Below are 10336 nucleotides of genomic sequence, written 5' to 3'. Positions count from 1 at the left end.
TGTCTGAAATCATCAGAAAGATTTCAGATGTTGGTTTTACCTTCAGAATCCAGACACTTTATATTCTGCCATCAGGTTTCCCCCACCCCTTTTGATAAAAGCTTTTACAAGAATACAGAACACCTTGACATAACTTGATATAACTCTGCAACATAAATTAGAAAGTAAAACTACACACCAGTATGGCTTTGGTTTTTATTTTAGAAAGTAGGTGTGTGTGTATAATAGGAGATGTATTTTTAAATGGTGCATTGGAAACCTCCTCAGAGTTCCTCGACATAAAGAAACTTAAATTGGTCATTAAAAGAACTTCTCATCATGAGTCACACCCAAGAATGCTCTATGCCCTAATATTCTTCCCAGGTTACTGTCATCACTGCTCCTGGTTTGATGACCATGTTGGAGAGCCACATCGCCTGAGGGAAGTCTCCGTGCAGACTCCGTAACCATTACGTGGCCTCTGGAGGAATGTCCAGATTTTCCCTTAATTATCCCAGGCTGGTCTGAGAATGTTAAGGCAGTTTTTGGAGGTGTTAACCTGCTAGCTTTTCAGACCACAGGGGCTCTGATAATAAACGCTTATTCTAGGACCCATCTCCTGTGTCGGTCTATTGGCTGAGTCATGCAGGCAGCACGAGCCCGGACTCATTTGGCCTCCAGTTTCAAGAATAGCATCTATTTTTTATTGTTTAAACTTGGAAAAATACTGGGGATGATAATGCCTTAAAACATCTGGTGGGGAATGTGAAATTCTCTTTGGCCTCAATAAAATTGTAATAGACTTGGAGATTCAGCTCAGATGCTCCCTATTTCAAATCTCTTTTTTGATGCTACATGGTGGAATAGAGCAGTGTTTCCCCAAGTTTAATTCCTCTGATATTTTCTATTTAATCTATTTCATTTTTCTAAAAATGACGGTCAAGACCCAGGACGTATAGCTCATGACCTGCTAGTGTGGTCATGACTATCAAATCAGAAAGACTGGCTCTAGAGCTACCTATCACTAATTATTAGGTTGATGCAAAAGTAATTGAGGTTTTTGCAATTATTTTTAACCTCTTAAACCACAATTACTTTTGCACCCACCTAATAGCTACGTAATCTTCAGCAAATAATTTACTAAATGGTCAGGACTAAGTAATATCCTCTTAGCTGGTCTCTTTGGTTTTTAAAACTGGGGGGATGTTTAGTTTTGTTTGTTTTACCAAAGCAATGTTCAAGTCTATGTAATGATCAGTAGGAAATGCAGGAGGCAAATGGAATTTGTCTTTCTCTCAAGTTGTTATGAGAACGGAAGATTTTTGTTCATCTTGGGGCTCAGTGATTTACATATTAGTAATCTGAGGATTTGTGATCTTGTTCATCTCACCCACCTGTTTCCACCCTTCAGCCATTCATTTTCCCACACAGTTTATCAAGCTTCTTAATGAAGTCTTTGATATACTCCGGAAATAGAAAAACTGGATGTGTTTAGAAAAAGAGATTTTATCACTTAAAAAATATATGAAAATCCAAACAGCCAGGGGGGCATTAGTCCTAAAACTTCCTGTGGGTTTCGTGATTTGGGCGAAGGGGATAGAGAAGCGCTGAGATAGGAGAAGAGCAGTTGGAAGCCAGAGCTGAAGAACCAGACATGCTGCTCATTTCCAGTATCGCTATTTCCCATTCTTGCTCCTCTTACTTTGTTCATTGTTAGGGGTGAAAACTCATTCCTGCTGATGTGCTGTTTCTGAGTGTCACGTGCAACACCGTTGACTTGAGGTGCGTGGTTCAATACAGATTTCAGGGTTCTAACAGGACCTGTTGAATCCAGTTCCCTGGAGAGTGGTCTTGGGAGTCCACTGAGTCCAACCTGAGGTGATTCACGTGCACACTGAAGTTTTCAAAATTGATTGTATAATGTATAAGAAGAGAAATGAAGCAGGAGTTCTTTGCAAGTGCAGTAATGACTCCCCTTCTTCCATTTAATTTGGTTAATTAGTATCAATACCACCCTTCACTTGACCTCTGCCCATTCCACTTCCACTTTTGCCCCTAAATCAAGAGAGGATCCCTGTCTGTCCTGATCTTAGAAGGAGGATCGATTGCAGTGTTTTAGAACTGGGGCTAAAGTGATGCTAGCAATTTTCCAGTGAAGAAGCAATTTCCTGTAGACATTCTCGATCATCAAAAACAGAATCTAATAAAGATACTTTAAAAAAAAATTGACAAACTGCTTTGTTTGCATTTTATTATTATATAAAGACAATACCCATTGTCCCCATGTTCTAGTTTTGATTGTGTAGGTTTGTAAACTACTGCCCTATGTTATACCCATTCCTATCTCTCTGTCCCCATCCACCAACTCCCATGTTCTATTGCCTCTATCTTTGCCATTTTTTCATACCCCCATAGATTGGTGCTAAACAGGCTTCATGGAGCAGAATACTTTGCCCTGGTTATACAATACACCTGTTTAAGATGCAGGAGTAATTAACATGTGTGAATGGCCAGGGGTAGCAGCTGTCATCACTTAACACCCATGCTCAGATGCTTCTTTCATTTACACTGTATTTATTTGTCTCCTTCCTTCCTATCCTGAGCTGGGGAAAAGCTGGCATGGTAAAAAGCCTTTACCTGCAAAGGAAACTCCTAGAGTGTGGGTAGTTTTAAACAAAGATGAGGCCTCCAACAATGCCCCCTGTCCTCAAGGAATTCATAAACCCAGACATAAATAATTATGACTTGGAAATCAAAGATGGTGGAGTAAATACTATGCCTGCTTCCTACCATGACCAAATTAAAATTGCAACTAAATTATAGAAAAATCAACCTGGAGAACTATCTGAAGTCTGACTGAACAGAAGTTTTATTTCTAAGGATATAAACAAGAAGCCATGTCGACACTGGAAGGAGGGGTGGAGACACGGAAATGTCTATCCCCAAACCTCCATGTGGAGGTTGAGAACCTGGATGGATAGCTCAGCCATGGAGGTTCCCCCCAGAGGAGCGAGGGACCCCAGCCCCACACCAGCCTCCCTAGTCCAGAGTACTAGTGTTGGGAAGAGAAGCTCCCATAATATCTGACTGTGAAAAACAGTGAGAATTCTGACCACCCAGGTGGGATGGAAGGCGGCGGGAAAAGCAGGCTTCCTCTTAAAGGGCCTGCACACAAATTCTCTCACTCCCAGGGACACACCTTGGGCTCCAGCGGAGGAACAGTAACTCGGGGGGGGGGGGGGGGGGAGGGGGAGCGGGGGGGCAGGTATGGGAGACATACAGGGTTGGGGGGCAGACTACATAGTGTGGCTTTGGCATGAGGGTTGGAGGACAGTCAGCATTTTCCCTGCGATGAGTTCTACTCCCATACAGATAGCAAACGAGCACCATCTTTCCTATGTTGAGCCCTCCCCGCTAGGCTTACGGACAAATCTGAATCTTATTGGTCTGGTGAGCTCCACTGCTCCTCCCTGCTGACTCACTGGAATCCTATCCCACCCAATGCTGGAGGCACTTTCTCTAAGAGCAGCCAGAACCAACACACTTGGAGTTGGCTTCAGACCACAGCAGAGCACTGCCCAATTAGCACCACAAATGGCATTCACAAAGGGTGGTCTCAACAGGCACCAGAGCCCACTGGAGCAAATCCCACTCAGTGGGGTAAGTCCCCCACACAGCAGCCTATAAGCTGTGGACGTGGCCAAATCCCATAGCCAATCAGCCTGAGGGTCAGTCTCACTCACTGACATGCCAATAGCAATGAAGGCTCAACTATAACAGGAGGGCACACACAATCCACACAAGGGACACTCTTGGAGCACCCAGCGCAGGTGACCAGGGAGACTGTGCTACTGGGCCCCAAAGAGCACCTACTACATAACGTCACCTGGCCAACACTGGGGGTTGTAGCAGATCTACCTAATATATAGAAACAAACAGCGAGGCCTCCAAAATGTGGAAACAAAGAAATACATCCCAAATGAAAGAACAGGAGAAAACTCCAGAAAAAGAACTAAACAAAATGAAGGCAAGTAACCTACCAGAGACAGAGTTCAAAACAATGGTTATAAGGATGCTCAAGGAACTTAGTGAGAACTTCAACAAAGAGATAGCAAGCATAAAAAGGATATAGAAACCATTAAAAAGAACCAGTCAGAAGTGAAGAATACAATAACTGAAATGAAGAATGCACTAGAAGGAATCAGTAGCAGACTAGATGAAGCAGAGAATTAAATTGACCATTTGGAAGACAATGTAACAGAAAACACACCGAACTGGAACAGCAGGAAAAAAAAAAAAAAGAATCCAAAAAAATGAGGATAGTTTAAGAAACTCCTCTGGGACGACATCAAGAATAACGACATTCACTTCATAGTGGTACCAGAAGGAGAAAAGAGAAAGCAAGGGATTGAGAACCAATTTGAAAAAATGATGACTGAAAACTTTCCTAAGTTGGTGAAGTAAATAGACATACGAGTCCAGGAAGCACAGAGAGTCCCAAGCAAGATAAATCCAAACAGGCCCACACCAAGACACATTATAATTAAAATGGCAAAGGTTAAAGACAAAGAGAGGATCCTAAAAGCAGTAAGAGAAAGGCAACTAGTAATTTATAACGGAGGCCCCATAAGACTGTCAGCTGATTTCTTAACAGAAACTTTGCAGGCCAGAAGGCATTGGCACAAAATATTCAACATGATGAAACACAAGGACCTACAATCAAGATTAATCTACCCAGCAAAGCCATCATTCAGAATCGAAGGACAGAGTTTCCCAGACAAGAAAAAGCTAATGGAGTTCATCAACACCAAACCAATATTACAAGGAATCTTAGAGGGACTTCTTTAAGATTAAAAAAAAAGAATCAAAATTACGAATAATAAAATGGCAATAGCTACATATCTATCAACAATCATTTTCAATGTAAATGGATTAAATGCTCCATTCAAAATACATAGGATGACTGAATGGATAAGAAAACAAGACGCTTCCATATGTTACCAACAAGAGACTCACTTCAGATTGAAAGACACACACACAGAGTGTAAAGGGATGGAAAAAGTTCATGAAAAAAAAAAAAAGGCTGGGGTAGCAACACTTATGTCAGACAAAACAGACTTTAAAACAAAGGCTATAACAAGAGACAAAGAAGGACCCAGTAATCCTACTTCAGGGTATTTATCTAAAGAAACCCAAACGCTAATTCGAGGAAACGTGTGCATCCACACTCATATGTTCACTGCAGTATTGTTTACAATAGCCAAGATGTGAATGCAGCCTGGGTGTCCGTCGATGGAAGAATGGATAAAGAGGAGGTGATAGATATATACAATGGAATATTGCTCAGCCAGGGAAGGGAATGGGTTCTTGCCATCTGTGGCCGCATGGATGGACCTGGAGGGAATTGTGCTGAGTGGAGTGTCAGACAAAGAAAGACATGAGATTTCACTTATATGTGGAATCTAAAGAACAAAATAAGAAAACAAAACAAAAACAAGCTCATAGATACAGAGAACATTTTGGTGGTTGCCAGATGGAAGGGGGGTTGGGGATGAGTGAAAAAAGGGAAGGGAGTAAGAAGTACAAATTAGTTGTTACACAGTAGTCATGGGGATGTAGGGTATAGCACAAGGAATATAGTCAATAATATTGTAATAACTATGTACGGTGTCAGATGGGTACTAGATTCGTTGGGGTGATAGATGGGAAGGGGTTGGGCAGCAGGGTGTAAAAGATGAAGGGAGTAAGAAGTATAAAATGATAGTTGTAAAATAGTCATGGGGATGTAAAGTAAAGCGTAGGGAGCATAGTCAATAACATAGTAATAACTATGTACAGTGCCAGGTGAGTGCTAGACTAGTCAGGGAGATAATTTCTTAAATTATACAAATGTCTGACCACTATGCTGTACACCTGAAATTAATATAAAATAATACTGAATGTCAACTGTAATTGAAAAATTAAAAACGGGGGAGGGGGGGAAGGTGAAGGAGAATAAGAGGTTTAAATCTCCAGGTATAAAACAAACAAGTCATGGGGATGTAATGTACAGCATGGGGAATGTAGTCAATAATATTGTGATAATGTGGTACGGTGTCAGATGGTTCTAGATTAACCAGGGTGATCACTTCTTTAGATATATAAATGTTGAATAACTATGGTGTACACCTGAAACTAACATAATGTTGCATGTTAGCTATATTTTAATAAAAATCTTTTAAAAATAATAATACTTATGACTTGGATAAATGCTGTGGGAATTTGGGAACACTCTATGGTAAACAATTGAATTTCAAGGAATCTCAATAAATGAACTAAAGGCCATTAAAAATAGAGTTTGCAATTGGGAGATGCCCTTTCAGAGGATTCTGGGAAATGTTTTATTGATTTAATATCCTAGAACTAGACACCTAAGTGAATGTTATAGAAATGAAACATTCCCCTTGTGAGTCATTTCACCATTTTAAGGACGTGAATTAGTTTAAATGCCCCTTGTGGAATTGCCTCCAAAAGTACTATTTTCTACTCACACGTGGTTTTAAACCAAGAACAATATGAGTTCTGAAAGTCTAAAAGTCTTTAAAACCCCTACCTTGAATGGAAAAATTGATTTTTGTTTTCTGATATGAGTAAGTTGTTTATCAATGAATATTACATAGTCATAGCCAGGTGACCTGATTTGAGAACCTATGTAATCTGCCACTCATGATTATAGATTCATCATGAAAGAATGAGTCATTGTTTTCTTTTCCACACCTTTCCCTGAAAGGATATCAAGGCCTTTGTGTTCTGAGAGAGAGAGAGAGTCCAAACATAAACTAATAAACAGAAATTTCAGATACTGAAAAGTCCTATTTAAAAGAAAAAAAAGACAAGAAAGGTGGGACAATATGGTAGAATGCCTGGACGTGAGGCTCCTTTAGTTATGGTGGCCCGGGGAGGTGGTATTTGATAAATCGTTTATGAAGACAACCAGGCAAAGATCTGCAGGAAGAGCATTCCTGGCAGAAGGGTCAACAGGTATCAAGACAATAAGGAGGGAACAAAGTTCGCAGTTTCTGAGGATGGAAAGGTCACTGTGGCTGGAGTGTAGTGTGAAGGGCGGGGTGACGGGTCAGATCATATCACAAAGGGCCTTGAGGACCAAGGGAAGAAGGTTGGATACTAATTGCAACGGAAAACCTCTGGAGGAGTGAAAGCAGGGGCATTACCTGATGGATGTTCTAAAAATATCATTCTAGCTGTGGTCTGAAGAATGAAATGTAGAGAGGCCAATGTGGAAGCTGGGAGACGTTTAGGAGCTGCTGCTGTAAACCACGTTTTGGAAGTAGAACTAACATAACTTGATGATGGATATTAGTAGTAAAGGAAAAAAGGCAACCAAGGATGATATATTTGCTTTGATATGCTATTCCAGAGTAGGATGTTATAGCCAGAGTTTCAGGCTTTCACAATATTTGTGAGGTCTCTAAATTCGGGAAGTCTAAAAATGAAACAAAAACTCTCTTGTTAAATGACCAATGGAAAACTGGTTTTAAGCAGTCAAAAGACTCATCATTTGTTAAGAATAAATTACAATCCTTTCTGGAAATGGAAAGTTGGTAAAGGTATTCTGGGAGCAGTCCAAGGCCTTGGTCCTGTTCCTGGAACTTGCTATTAATCAAGCTGCAAAATGGCCGGTCCAGTTCACTTCCTAGCAGAAGTTGAAGAAATGCACAGGAACCCTTGTGCCACGGAAGAGAGAAGAAGGTTTTCAGTTAAGCTTAGAGCATTCTTTTGACAAGATATGCAGAGGGAAAGCCTCAGAGGCTGAAAAATGCCATCAGCATTAAGGGGTGTGTGTGAACTCTGGGGATGAACTGTGTTACTTCCTTACAAAATATGGCAGAGTGGAGAGTTAAGAGGAAAGCATGGGTTTCATTCTTGCTTGTGCATGAACAAACTAAGCAGGAATGTGTGACTTACCGACTAGAGTTATAGACATCTATAGACAAGTGAAGGCCCCAACCCAGAAATTCCTGCTGATTTTGTGCTAATCAGAGATGACAAAGCAAAAGAGCAAACTGTAGCAGATTTTCAGAGTGAGATAGGAGAGTGACAGTATGGTTTCAAATATTAAGGTAGACATGGAAAATGAGAAGCATTGTGGGTATACTTCTATCCCTGGATGTCCACCTCTCTCAATTCAAGGCCCCAAACCCAAACCCAATAATCCAATAAGCAGTTTCCCCAAACCCAGTGAGGGCTAGCCTAGGTTGGGGTTGGGAAAAGGTCGTCCTTCTTTGCTTCTGGTGTAGTAGGGTTGGTCTCAAGCAAAATCATTGGGTATCTACCACATATCACACTGTATTTCACATATAATCCCCATTTGCTTCATTTTGGTAAAGGGAATAATTAATTCCTGCTGTGACCACACAAATTTTAACCCAGTTAATGCTTCCTTTATCATGTGTTCTTGGATGGCAAAAGGAAAATGGGGAGTTGGCATGGGGTAGAATAAACTCTAACATCAACACACTGATTCCCAAGTTTGCTGGGAAGAACTTGGATGGACACTGCCAAGCCAGGCTATGCAGCACTTCTGGGGATGCTTGCCATAGAAGGAGGGGAAAAGGAATGGGCGCTGAGGTCTGCGTATGGTCTTTTGGTGTCCCTGGCTGACACAAAAAGATGTTGTGTCTTGTGAAGAGCTGCGAGAGGGAATACATAACGAGGTAGGTCATTTTATTCATCAGAGTTCGGAGACTGTTTTTCTATTTTTTTAAAAAGGCATTCAGGGTAGGAGACCAGGCTGACTTTCTCAGGGATGCAGGAGGCGGAGAGTCACAAGCTGAGAACAGGGTCATGTGAGTTGCACGGGCTGTAGGAGAAGGAAGTTAGCATGGAGGCCTCCTGGTTGAAAAAAAAAGAGAAATATACGCAGCTCCTTTGAGTGGGAAAAGTTTGGAAAGAGAGAAATATCTAGAGAAGATTTGAGGAGCTTCTTGTTCAATATGCTGCACAGAACATTTGCAGAGACTCCTTAAGAAAGCTTAAATATTATTCTTCAATGCTTCGGCAGTCAGTTTATGTTTTCTTAGAATGCTATTACATGCTTGGACCAAACCATGTGAAGCCTCAGTTTTATTCAGGTTACACTCTGAAATATAATATCCCCCTGCTCAAAAAAAGCTTTCCTTGACTTTGCTGCCCCCTTAAATTACTGTCACCTCTGATTATTCCATTTCAATGGCAAACCTCAACAAACTATAGCAAAACTTTTTTTCACCTATTAACAAAACAAAATGCAATAATTATAATAAACATAAAAATAGCAGTAATAGTAAAACATACAGCATTTTTCTAAACATATAGAATTTTTAACGTCAGAATTTCGTATTGGTGATTTACATATATTAGCTCATTTAAATTTTATAACAATCCTATGAAAAAGATGCTATTATTGCCCCTATTTTGGAGAAATGGATATTGAAGCACAGAGTTTAAGTAACTGGGCTAAACTTACACAGCTAGGAAGTGGCACAACTGAAGTGGTTCAACTGAACAGGTACTCTGTTCCAATGTCTGTGTTAACCACTGTTTAAGTGCATGGTGAAATCAATGTCCTTATTTACTCCTTGTGGCATTGTTTATTTGCGCAACCTCAAAAAGTTGAATATAGAGTTACTGTATGACTCAGTAATTCCACTCCTACCGTGTTTCTCCAAAAATAAGACCTAGCCGGACCATCAGCTTTCTAATGAGTCTTTTGGAGCAAAAATTAATAGAACACCTGGTCTTATTTTACTATAAGACCGGGTCTTATATAATATAACACTGGGTCTTATATTAATTTTTGCTCCAAAAGACGCATTAGAGCTGATGGTCCGGCTAGGTCTTATCTTCGGGGAAACATTGTATATATATATATACTCAAGAGAATTGAAAACATATGTACAAAAACTTGTCTACAAATGTTCAGAGAAGCATTATTAACAACAGCAAGAAAAGAAGGAACAATCCAAACGTCCACCAATTTTGAATGGGTAAACAAAATGTGTTATATCTACACATTGGAAAATTATTCAGCCATAAAAAGGAATGAAGTGCTGGAACATGCTATAACTTGGATGAAAACTGAAAACTTTATGTTAAGTGAAAGAAGCCAGATACAAAAGGCCATATATTTATGATTCTATTTATATGAAATGTCTAGAATAGGTGAATCTATTGAGGTAGAAAGCAGAGTAGGAGTTGCCCAAGGCTGGGGGGAAAGGGGAGAATGGGGTGACTGCTAAGGGTACAAGGTTTCTTTTTGGGGTGACAAAAATGTTATGGAATTAGAAGTGATAGTTGTACAACCTCTCGAATATACTAA

The sequence above is a fragment of the Rhinolophus sinicus genome, chromosome 16 (assembly GCF_057876585.1).
Source record: "Rhinolophus sinicus isolate RSI-liver-muscle chromosome 16, RSI-T2T, whole genome shotgun sequence".
NCBI lineage: Eukaryota > Metazoa > Chordata > Mammalia > Chiroptera > Rhinolophidae > Rhinolophus > Rhinolophus sinicus.
Note: the sequence above shows the minus strand (reverse complement) of the source record.